At 44.1% G+C, this 13,175-nt stretch overlaps 1 long non-coding RNA gene across 1 annotated transcript in view; it reads right to left on the bottom strand.

The window, feature by feature from the left end:
* Positions 1–5,688, bottom strand: part of LOC135050862 (uncharacterized) — a 49,582-nt gene extending 43,894 nt beyond the window's left edge. Inside the window, exons 1-2 of the long non-coding RNA XR_010241881.1 lie at positions 5,539–5,688; positions 4,305–4,480 (exon numbers count right to left, since the gene is read on the bottom strand). This is a non-coding gene — a long non-coding RNA (uncharacterized LOC135050862). The remainder of the gene's footprint in view (positions 1–4,304; positions 4,481–5,538) is intronic.
* Between the last annotated feature and the right edge of the window lie 7,487 nt (positions 5,689–13,175).

Raw genomic sequence — 13,175 nt, 5'->3', positions numbered from 1 at the left:
TCCGCACACTCCCATAAAACGGCCAGTTTCCGCCCAGAAACAACCACTTCCTGTCAATCACACTACGATCACCACAGCGATGAAAAGCTTTGTTATGCCATGAGTAAAATACCTAACTTTTGTGTAAAATAACTAAGCGCATGCGCTCTGCGAACCTTGCGCATGCGCAGTAAGCGACTAATCGCAGTATAGCGAAAATCGGCAATGAGCGAACAACTCGGAATGACCCCCAATGGCAATTAATCTACTATTAAAGATGTATCTGCAGTTATACTGTACATCTAGAACAGGCATGTCAAACACATGGCCCTCCAGCTGTTGTGAAACTACAAGTCCCAGCATGCTTTTCCAGCATACCTTCCACTGATCAGCTGGTAAAGCATGCTGGGACTTGTAGTTTCACAACAGCAGGATGACCATGAGTTTGACATACCTGATCTAGAACAATCATAAAATAACAAAACAATACAATATTAAAATAACTCCAGCACTTACAATAAATGTTCAAAAAGTTTCTGGAGTATGTGCAACAAAGAAAGTACTCATAAAAATAACTTCTCTTGGCTTAATGTAATATAAGAAATAGTTCACCAGAGCAATCTGCAACATAATACGTAATTACTAGCTGGATTGTCCAACGTGTGTGGTCCTGTTGACCATTCGGTAGTCTGCTTCTGTCAGCAGATTGTAATAGGCAGTGTACTCTAGTCATGGGGTCCCAATCAACCGACGCAAACAGCTGGACAAGTAATAGCCATAGATGAGTGAGAATGCAACCACATCAACGTGTTTCACTGGGAACTTTTTAAAGATCTTATTGTATAGAGGGGAACACAGCATCATATGGGACATCTGGATTACTTTTTATTATTTAAGCAAGGATTTGGACATTCAGGGTGAAAGTTCTATTGTTACTGCTTTAGTGAACATATAGGGTTGTGCAAAGCCGGGCTTATGTCCATAGTACATGCAAGAGTGCACATCTTCTATTACATGTTGAAACTGCCCCATTCATATGCTATGCACAACCTATTGTGGTAATGATATCTAGATGGAAATATGCATTATGGAAAGAATATACATGTTACTTTAAAGCAGTGGTGCAAGTGGGCGGGTACGGGTGGGTACGGCGTACCCGTAAGAATTTAGCCGTGGGTACGCCGTACCCACACCGACGGGCCGCCGCTCCTCTTCCTTCCCTCCCTCCCCCACGCCGCACCGCCGCACACGCCTCTGATGTGAGGGCAGGAGAGTGCAGCCTGCGCCTCTCGTTCCCCTCAGTCTCCGGTGGGTGTTTCAGTTTACTTCAGCGCCGATCCGTGAGCCAATCAGAGCTCGCACCCGCGAGCTCTGATTGGCTCACGGATCGGCGCTGAATTAAACTGAGACACCCGCCGAAGACTGAGGGGAACGAGAGGCGCAGGCTGCACTCTCCTTCCCTCACATGACAGACAGGAGGACAGCGACGGCAGCGGTGAGTAGGGGAGGGGGGCATGTTATACCTGGCACTGGGGGGGCATGTATACCTGGCACTGGGGGCATATCTGGCACAGGGGGGCATATATACCTGGCACTGGGGGCATATCTGGCACAGGGGGGCATATATACCTGGCACTGGGGGATATCTGGCACAGGGGGGCATGTATACCTGGCACTGGGGGCATATCTGGCACAGGGGGGCATATATACCTGGCACTGGGGGCATATCTGGCACAGGGGGGCATATATACCTGGCACTGGGGGATATCTGGCACAGGGGGGCATGTATACCTGGCACTGGGGGCATATCTGGCACAGGGAGGCATATATACCTGGCACTGGGGGATATCTGGCACAGGGGGGCATGTATACCTGGCACTGGGGGATATCTGGCACTGGGGGGGCATGTTATACCTGGCACTGGGGGATATCTGGCACTGGGGGGGCATGTTATACCTGGCACTGGGGGATATCTGGCACTGGGGGGGCATGTATACCTGGCACTGGGGGATATCTGGCACTGGGGGGGCATGTATACCTGGCACTGGGGGATATCTGGCACTGGGGGGGCATGTATACCTGGCACTGGGGGATATCTGGCACTGGGGGCATATCTAGCACAGGGGGGCATATATACCTGGCACTGGGGGATATCTGGCACAGGGGGGCATGTATACCTGGCACTGGAGGATATCTGGCACTGGGGGCATATCTGGCACTGTAGGGGCATTTCTGTATCTGGCACGGGGGGCAATGTATATCTGACACAGTGGGGGCATTTGTGTATCTAGCACTGTGGGGCAATGTGTATCTGACACTGTGAGGCAATGTATGGCACTCTGGGGGCATTTCTGTATCTGGCACTGTGGGGCAATGTGTATCTGGCACTGTGGGGCAATGTGCATCTGGCACTGTGGGGCAATGTGCATCTGGCACTGTGGGGCAATGTGTATCTGGCACTCTGGGGACATTTGTGTATCTGGCACTGTGGGGCAATGTGTATCTGGCACTGTGGGGCAATGTGTATCTGGCACTCTGGGGACATTTGTGTATCTGGCACTGTGGGGCAATGTGCATCTGGCACTGTGGGGCAATGTGTATCTGGCACTGTGAGGCAATGTGTATCTGACACTCTGGGGACATTTGTGTATCTGGCACTCTGGGGACATTTGTGTATCTGGCACTGTGGGGCAATGTGTATCTGGCACTGTGGGGTTATATGTATCTGGCACTGTGGGGCAATGTATATCTAGCACTGTGGTGCAACGTGTATCTGACACTATTGGGGTCATACGTGTATCTGCCCCTCCCCCATATGTGTATCACGCCCCCATTTTCATTGGCCACGCCCCATGTGGCATTTGGCCACACCCATTTTGTTGCGCGCGCGCCTTCGGCGCGCGCACACAGTACCCGTAAGACATTTTTTCTACTTGCACCACTGCTTTAAAGTCATACCTCTCATCACCGTCAGGTATTACCCTTTAAAATATTTCAGCATCATTCATGCTCTAAATAACTCATAATAGTAACAGGACATCAGAATTGGCATCACCATAAGTGCATTATTGTGCATATCAATGTTCTTTTTATATTGGTACTGTGGAATGCATTCTCTTATTGCACTTTCATATACAGTATAAAGTGTACCTGGTAGGTGCAGAGGGCATTATACTGAAAACATAGGCCCGTAAACATCATATTCATCTGGAAGGACAACAAATATCTTTACCTCCCTGCAAGCTTGGCGCTGCCTGTCTAATGTTCAATGTCTCCTCTTGAACCTCATTTAACCACTTAACTGATGATTTTTTCCCTTCAAAACTGTTCATAAAATTTTTGGTTTTTAATATAGTTTCAAAAGTATTATTTTTTTAAATATTATATTATTCACAACTGCAAAATGGATCTCCTCATCAAAAACTGGGGGACGTAGTGGGGCAGCGCTGTCGCATGTGATCTGACCTTGCCAGTTCAGTGGTTAAATATCTTTTCTCACAACACAAAATCTCATTTTTGCACATGAGGGAAAATATGAGCTGCACAAGAACCCTGATCAGCACAGCTTTAGCCAGATGCTATCATCAAATGATGATACTGCAACTTTGTTGGCCCCCACCCACCTCACAGGCCCTGCCATTGTGATGAGCTAATCTATGCATTTCCACTATAAAATAGACATTGCAAGATGTCTTTTACTCCGCAGGCCCACATCTGTTCCGCTTCATAAATGACCTTTAATATCCATTTTTTATTGTAACTGGCCAAAAGCATGGTACCATTTAAATTGCTCGCAGTGCAATTCCCTATATCTGTTCGTTGTTTTTATGAGATGAAAGACTCACTAGCAACTTTTGTATTAAGATGACACCTCAATGTGATCTTCATCCACAAGGAAGTGTCTGTTTTCATCATTTTCCAGAAATTTATATTAGAGTTCCTGTCCTCATCTGATATCAATGACTTGTAATATACTGAAAATAATAGCATTGGTTGACATCCCCCCAGTGAAACCTTTTGCCTTCTGAGCCTCCGCTACATTATCTAGGCCACATGAAACACAGATATTTTAAGATGAGTATGTCAGCAAGGGTCAGTTTCAACTTGGTTATCAAAACGAGCAGTCAAGATGAGAGGATGTACCTCAGACTGCTGGAGCACATCAATCAAACTGACAAGCCCTAATCAGACAAAAGGAGTCTTTTCAGAAGTTGTGTGGAGATTAAAAAGGTGGCAGAAAGAGTATTATTGTTCAAATCAAACAAATGATTTAGGATGGAAGTTTTAAGCCAACAAGCAAGACCCTTAGCCCTAACATCACTTACATGTGGTCCTGCCATCTACTGTATTTCTAGTCATCTGCTTGCGGTCTGTCAGATCTTTCTTCTACTTTCATTTTTTCATTTTCAGGTGACATTACTGTCTTTCTTTCAAATTTCAACTCCTATTTTCTAATCTTGATTCTGATCTTTCCTGACGTGACTGGGATACCCAAACGTTTCTTTGTAGGGAGTCAGAGTAAATAGAAACATATCTGTGTTATTTTTTGAACAGCTTTTATTGTCTGGCCTGTACAATGACAGAATTATTCATATGAAAAGGTGGAGGGGGACTTTTGTTTCGCTTCTTCTTATTCAGAAATACTGACAGAGCATAGCACAGTTTTTCAGAATGAATGATTAGGAGTGAAAAGTACATCTGATATCAACAAACAATACTGACACTTTTTTTAGATTGAATCATCAAAAGTAGAAAAAATGTCTCTTTTGGCTACCAAGCAGTTCTGCATAGTTTATGATAGTTTTAATCTCCATTTATTTAGTGTAAAACTGCGCTGAAAGGTGCTGTCTCTGGGCTTTATTTATTACTGGAAGGTGACTGAAAATATGCACAGTTAGCCAGATTAAAAAACTTGCAAGATAGCACCCCTCTCTGGAAGCTGATTCCAGTCCCAGCACTAGACACGTGAGTTGGTTTCCTCTATAACACTTAACAGGGCAGTAGGAATATTTAGTTCAAGGCCAAAACATGGAGAGAGATAAAGTATATCCAGTCAGCTACTAACCAGGGACGTGCAGTCAGGGGAGGCAGGGGAGGCAGTGCCTCCCCTGTCATAAATGATTAAAATAATAGAAAAAATATACTTATGACACATATGATGTGTCATAAGTATGTGCTTAGACTTTATATTATTTTGATCATCTTTTTATGTAAAAAAAAAAGTTTTTCTTGTGAATCGGAGGCACCGCTCTTGGTGCCTCCCGATGGCTATGTGAAAGGGCCGGAAGTGGGGGGGCAGGGCCAGGCATTGGTCAGTAAAAGCCCATTACAAAAAGCCCTGCAAGCGGCACCTCTAGAAGTGTCGCTGTGACAAGGGGCGTGCTCTCATATATGAGAACATGCCCCTGTCACTGAATGATTGGCCAGTGGCAGCAGGGGTGGATTGAACTGCCAGGATGCTAAGCCACCCCCCTTCCCGGGCTGACTGCCGCAAACAACGCCCTCCCCATCGCACCAGTGGCTGCCGATTGTCACCCCCCCTCCCCCTACGATGTTTACCGGAGACGGGGGACTTCAGGGCAGCAGGGCAGGCACAGTCTGTAATGAGCAGCTGCAGAACAGCCTCATTATCCTTGTGTGGAGGATGGGCTGGCTGTAGGTAAGGGGAGCTGCAGAGTCACTTCCTCACCCAACAGCTCCTCTCAGGCAGTTCCCATGGGCCTTTGAGAGTTCAGAGGTCGGGTGAGAAAGTGACTCTGCAGCAGGTCCGTGACTGGCATGCTGGAGGGGGCTGGCTGGCCGGCTGATCAGGTAAGTAGGCACTGTCCTCTCTCCCCATGCCTGTTTTTCTCTCTCTCCATGTGTCTAGCTGTCTCTCTCTCTCTCTCTCTTCCCAAACCAGTCTCCCTCCCCCTCCCCATATCACTCTCTTCATGTCTGTCTGTCTCTCTCTCTCTCTCTCTTTGCATGTCTGTCTCTCCCTGTGTCTGTCTCTCCATGCCTCTCTCTCTCCATATGTCAGTCTCTGTCTCTCTCTATCTCTCTCCCCTACCAAAAAATACATGATGAAAAAGCACTCGATAGAATAACATATAATGATATAATAATATAAAAGTTGTCATGGTTAATATACTAAAACACTTTAATATGGCAAATATCCCATGTATATTACAGAAATCGTAAAATGACAACCAGCTTGCAATTAGCATTAAAATCACATATGTTTAAAAAGTGCATGAAGTAATATGTAACAGTTTATGCCCCTGTTCCAATAATACAGAATACATGTCAGTATACCTGTTCCTAGTATAGTCCCTGGGGGGTGATAGGCAGTCTATTGGGGTGTAGTAGGGTATGCCGGCAGCCAGGCTCCAGGCGACCAGCATACCGGCGCCAGAATCCCGACCACCGGCATACCGACAGTGTGGTGAGCGCAAATGAGCCCCTTGCTGGCTCGCTACGCTGCGGGCACGGTGGCGCGCTGCGCACGCCATGCTATCTATTCTCCCTCCAGGGGGGTTGTGGACCCCAAAGTGGGAGAAAAAGTGTCGGTATGCCGGCTGTCGGGATTCCGGCACCGGTATACTGTGCTCCGTGATACCGACAGCCGGCAAACTGAAGACCACCCAGTCTGTTGATGAGCACAAAATCAGCAGCATTGAATAGTTACCGCAGCTGATGGTAGGGTCACAATCCTACACCAGGTACAAGTAGTCATTCAGATGCATTGGGTATGGTTGACTGGCGGCCGGGATCCTGGCAGTCAGCATACCGACGTCGGGATCCCGGCCGCTAGAAAGCGATTTTGTTCTTTTGTGACCCTACCATCAGCTGCGGTAACTATTCATGCTGCTGATCTTGTGCTCATCAATAGACTGCCTATCACCCCTCAGGGACTATACTAGGAACAGGTATACTGACATGTATTCTGTATTATTGGAACAGGGGGGGCATAAACTGTTACATATTACTTCATGTACTTTTTAAACATATGTGATTTTAATGCTAATTGCAAGCTGGTTGTCACTTTACTATTTCTGTGATATACATGGGATATTTGCCATATGTCCTATGTGAGCTTGCATGGAAGGAGCAACGGTGGCTGGGACCCGGGAGCTGCATAAGAGGAGGTGAGATCCCATACTGCCCACTTCTTCCCACCAGTACTCCCATCCTGCCCCCCCCCCCTTCTATTACTCCCTGCCTGACCCCCTATTCTGCACTACTGTTACTCCAATCCTGCCCCCTGCTCTCCACCACTGCTACTCCCAGTCTGCCCACCTGCTCCTCCTCCCTCTCTCTCTCTAGTCTCTCCTTATTCCTCCTCTCTCTCTCTCTCTCTCTCTCTCTCTCTGCCATCTCCCTCTATGTCTCTCTCCTGTTTCCTTGCTACTCCTCTTTCCCATATACCCCTATTTCTCTTCTCTCTTTGCCATCTCCTCTATTCCTCCTCTCCCATCTCCCTCTATTCCTTCTCTATCTTCCTTCTGCCCCCTATTCCATCTCTCTTCCTTCTCACCCTATTCCTCTCTCTCTGCCATCTTCCCCTATTCCTACTCTGTCGTCTATCCCTATTCCTCCTGTCTCCATATTTCAACTCTCTCTCCCATCTCCCCATATTCCACCTCTCTGTCTCCCATAAATTTATAAAAATTGACAATGTATTAGCCGCCTGCTCATCACAAGTTTGATGAGCAGGAAGGCTGCAGGCACTGGCGGCATCAGACTGAGATGCAGATTAGCGGCTGGGGGTCAGGCAGTTGATGGCGGCGATTTTGTAGGCCATTGGCAGGGTCGGTACCCATTAGTGGCGGCAGTAGTGGGCATTGGCACGGCGGCAGAAGATGACATCGTCTGGACTCCACAGAGATTATGACTGCAGTGCCTCACCAGCCACTGACCTCACTGCACGCCACTGCTACTAACTGACGTTATTCTAACACAGCTTGCAAAATGATGATAAGACAGTGGTTCTCAAACTGTGTGCCGTGGCACCCTGGGGTGCCTCAGGACGCTTGCAGGGACGCCTTGGATTCATGGTCCAGGACTAATTCAAATTGTTTATAGTCAATGTAATAGGCAAAACCAGTGCTGGTGGCTGCCAATAATAAAATATGTGGGCAAACAGAAGCAAATCTTGTCTCTTACTGCGTAACTGAACCTAAGGATGACACATAAACACAATTTAATTAATGAAATATTTGTTTTTAAATTTCTCAATAAGAAACTTTTGGCCTAGGAGTGCCGTGAAAAAAAAATCTGATGCTCTAGGGCGCCATGATTCAAAAAAGTTTGAGTACCACTGTGTTAAGAGTTGATTGGTACTTTATCTCTGTCCACTCTATCTATACCCAAGCTTTGATAAATCTCACCCCTGAGTCATTAAGAAGATTGGGACCACTGGAGCGGAAACTTTGATCCCTTGGTTGTTACAGCTTAATTGAAAGGGAACCATAAGACCCCTTCTCATTATACCACAAGCGTAGAAAAACATTAAGATACAAACACGACTTTCAAATTAGTTTAATTAAACAAAATACCACTTTATAAAATGATTCTATTGCAGTCCGTATGGTAAATGAGATATAGTATTCATATTTCTATCACTGAAGCACTGCAAATGAAAAATAAAAAAAAATAAAAGTTTACTGTAAAAATCTTCCTTCTGTACAATGCAAGCCATTGACATTACAAAGCAGAGATGCACTGGAACTTTCCTTTAGCGGCAGTTAATCACAAATGGCTAGCATGAATATCTAAGGAGAAATAATCACAGCACTGCAATCAGTTATAAATACAAAAACATCCACATCAAAAACCATGAAGTAATATATAAGTGTCAATTTATTTAATAATACACAACATGAAATAGGCGGAAACAGTGTATCATGCAAATTACTGTCAGATTAAAAGTATAAAGTAAATTGAATCTGTATGATTCAGATTATGGGGGTGATTCAGAGGTGGAGGCAGATAAAGCATAAGGACCAAGCGCCCAATGTTATACCTCTGCACATGAATCCTGAGGTTTAACTTTGGAGGATGCAGATCAAATTGCATGGAGATCTATGTGTAATTTCGATGGTAATTTCTGGGTGGTAACTGGAGGTGTCTAACAATGATGGGCATGTCACGGTTGTTTCAGTGTCAGTACAGGTTCATGCATCGCTGTCTACACATTATAATGGCCACTTTTATGGCAAGTCCTTCATCATTGATATAATATGTTAGTATTAAGAATGCTAGGAACCCATCTGATGGGGTTTACCTTAACATGGTGGATGGGCAAGCATTTTTGGCCAAACATGTGCTAAGAACCTCACTTATTCTCCATGTTAATTGTGGAGTTTATCCAAATTGTGAAAAACATGCTTCCTGTTGCACCTAACCCATTTGTTAATAATTCCTGCACAAGTACATCCAGGGTTGGACAGGCCCACAGGAAAAAACCCGGTGGGCCTCACTACCTGAGGGCCCACCCCCTCCTCTAAGGAACAGTTTCCAAACTGTACAGTTGAATAATACATTATACATATGTTATATTATTCTGCACAGGACTATTGTGAATTTTTCTATAGTATGTTGCTATTATTAATCTGTTACATTATCATACATGGGCTAGCATTATTTACTATATATATATATTTATAGACCATGCACTCTCTAATGATTATCCAAGCCTCAATGGTGTCTGGTCACACCCCCTATAGAGGCTGACCACACCTTTAAGCATGGGCCCTACCACTGCATTCCCCTAGTGGGCTCTTCATGCCCAAGTCCGACACTGATACATCTCTCTTCTATCGACAGGAGTGGTTCCCAAACCACTGGGAACCACGGACCTACAGTATGAATATTTCTGTACATTACACATGTCTCTATGACCCAACCTACGGGCTCCGCAGATACAGTATCTAGTGGGTATATTTATTAACCACCAGGTTGTCAGTGCAGCAGCTCTAATGAAAAGATTTAAAATGGCATTAGAAATAAATGTCAAATCAGGCTTACTTAGCATTTATTGCCTTTTCAAATCTATCAGTCAAAGCCGTCAATCATCAGTGGCTTTGACAACCTGCTGATTAGTACATTTACACCTAAGAGTACTTGTGCAAATCAAGGTGCAAACTGGTTCTAAAGTGGGGTTTGTGTTGCGGAGCTGACGCTTTTTCACATTATGAGGCAGATTTACCAATCAATCAGCTCCTGCCATTTCTCAAACACAGCCTGTGACATGGCAATTAGGAGCTGATTGGCTGCTACTTTATCTCTCTTCACGCCATCACTCTCCAGTCTTTGTACATCTGCCCCTATATATCATATTCACTGTGTTGTTTCGTAACTTCTCTATCTGGCCACTACCAGAAACAAAATAAACAGCTTCCACGTACGTTCAGCAATGGAAATAGCTGCAGCTGTGATTATCCTTGAGTGAAGCGTAGCTACTGATTCATGATAAGCCTCTGTATCCTATGATCACCTGTTGCTGTAAACACTTGTAACTGTAATGTATCATTTCATAAAGTGTCTCAAAGGAAATGTCAGTATAATATAAATATATTCAAATTAAAGATACAAATAATTACATGCAATTCTGACAACTTACTATTGCCAGGTGGATGCACAAATGTGTCTTGTAATTTTCCTTACAAAAACAAAGATTGTAATTAATTATCTGATTACTTTCTTACTGTGTATAAATGTAGATGCATGATATTGCTTTTTCTACAGATTAGTTTCAAATCACTTATTGCAATTGTAGGTATTTTGGGGTATGTTCAAATGAAGTCGGATCCATTCCAACATTCATTTGTCGGAATGTATCCGACCTGGGCTATTCAATGCAATCTCAATTCGACTTTAAAAAAAGTCAAATTGAGATGCGAGAGCTGAGACGGGGAGAGCTGCGGGCAGACGGGGGAGAGCAGCGCTACAGCAGCGGCTATAGCAGCGTAGCCAGAGGATGTCACAGCCACCGCTCACGGCAGCGTCCATCCGGCTCCAGCAAATAAGACGTCCACCCGGCTCCAGCAAGCGAGGTCTCGCTTGCTGGAGCCGGGTGGACGCTGCTGTGAGCGGCAGCTGTGACTTCCACTGGCTACGCTGTCTGCTGCTGTAGCGCTGTTCTCCCCCGTCTGCCCGCGGCTCTCCCCCGTCTCCCCTCCATCTCCTCCTCTCCCTCGTCTCTGCTCCTGCATCACAGCCACCGCTCACGGCTGCGTCCACCCGGCTCCAGCAAGCGAGGTCTCGCTTGCTGGAGCCCGGTGGACGCTGCTGTGAGAGGCGGCTGTGATACATCCTCCAGCGCTGCTCTCCCCGTCTGCCCGCGGCTCTCCCCGTCTCTGCTCCCACATCTCACTTCGACTTTTTTTAAAGTCGAAGTGAGATGGTCGAAAAGGGGGCCAAACGCCCCATTTTCGACACAAGCATGCGGATCGGCAGCTATTCTGCCGATCCACGTGCTTTTCGACAAGTCGAATTCCTCAACTTGTCGTATAATTTGGGGTTAGACTGAATAGGTCGGAACCCCTTCCGACCTAAAAAAGTCAAAAACTGCCGCCTTTTTGACAGACGGCAGCTTTCGACTTCAGTTGAATATACCCCTTTATTTTGTTCATGTTTTGTATATTAAAGAATTGTATTTCTTTACTTTTATAGAAACATATCTAGTATGTGCACAGAACTTTTACAAATATCTTTATTTGCCATCATCACCAAAAATGGTAGATCAGTAAATGACATTCTAGGGCGTCTCAGTTGTGCCTCACATCTCAGTTGTCACCTACCTGGTCTAGTTTTCTAGTTTCAAATTCTTTTGATAACTGAATAAAAAAATATCTAACATAAAAAAAGGCAAATAGCTGCATGAAATGTAATAGATGTTCAGTGTGCATGGAATGTATGTCTTTATTTAAAATTTCATCTGTTCAATAGACTCATTGAGATGCCACATCTTGTTTCCCCCACGTATCCTGAGGGATTTTGGGCCACCATAAAGGAGCTTCAATAAATCAGTTGTTCTGCTCACATATATAAACCATGAGCTTGTAAAACTAAGGAATAGAAATGTACCAATAAAAAACTGTCTGTTGCAATGCAGGTAGCATAACAGCTTATTAAAAATGAATAACTACCACCCTTGCCCAGTCAATAGAGAGATCTATAAAGCCTGAGCACAAATATGGCATATCAATACTTTTTTTAAACAGCTTTAAGATCATTTACTCTGTAGAACATGTGTGATGTTCATATTTATAATAACAGCTGGAAGCAAGTGATTGACCTCTTTGAAGATGAGTGGAATACAGATCATATATTTATTGGATGCTATTGAATGAAGATTAAGTCACTGTACAGGTCGTATTGGAAAAATAATAATGATTACACTGTTCAGAGGGTTTTTTAAATTAATATAAATATTGTAACTATCTGATTTGGTCTCTATGCAGACAATAGTACTTTTAAACAATTATACAGTACAACATTATTAGCTTTATTTAACAACCATACAGTATGTTTGGTGTTCTAAATATTACCATTAACATACAATAAAGTAAACTGAAAGCTCAAATTGATGGAATATTTGATCACAATATCTGGATGTATTTGGGCTTTCCAAATAGAAAAGATTGATATTGAAACAAAACTAGTAATATGTGATTTTACAAATGGGAGTTTTTTTCAAGGACATATTTTAAGGTCCCTTACCCCCTGTGTTGAAATGTATTATTTTGGTAATGTTTTTTAAATAAGTGAACCCATGTAAATGGTTATGGTAGGGAACCCCATTGGTTTCATTGACCCCATACCCACTCACAAATGCACCACTGATTGGAGAGCTTGGTATTGTTGCATTGTTTTCTGATAGTGCATGTTATATTTACTTGTGATCGCCGTAAAGTGAGCGCATTGGGTAAAATTAATTATCCTCCATTAACCCAACCTAAAAGCAAGTGCAATTGCTTGTTAATAATATTATTATAATTATTGTTATCCAGTGCATACAGTATAAAGCTCCAATATGTATGTATTACTATACAAAGTATACAAGGTGCTGTTACAGCAAGACCTTAGTGACATGCTTGATGTGTACTGTAGGTGTGTAAGGGTTCATTAGCACAAAGCCTTAATCTATCTGATACTCCGAATTAAGCACAGAATCCTTCCAGCACTAGGATTTTAAAGAAGTGCTAATG

Source organism: Pseudophryne corroboree, chromosome 2 (assembly GCF_028390025.1).
Source record: "Pseudophryne corroboree isolate aPseCor3 chromosome 2, aPseCor3.hap2, whole genome shotgun sequence".
NCBI lineage: Eukaryota > Metazoa > Chordata > Amphibia > Anura > Myobatrachidae > Pseudophryne > Pseudophryne corroboree.
This window is presented reverse-complemented; position numbering and strand designations above follow the sequence as displayed.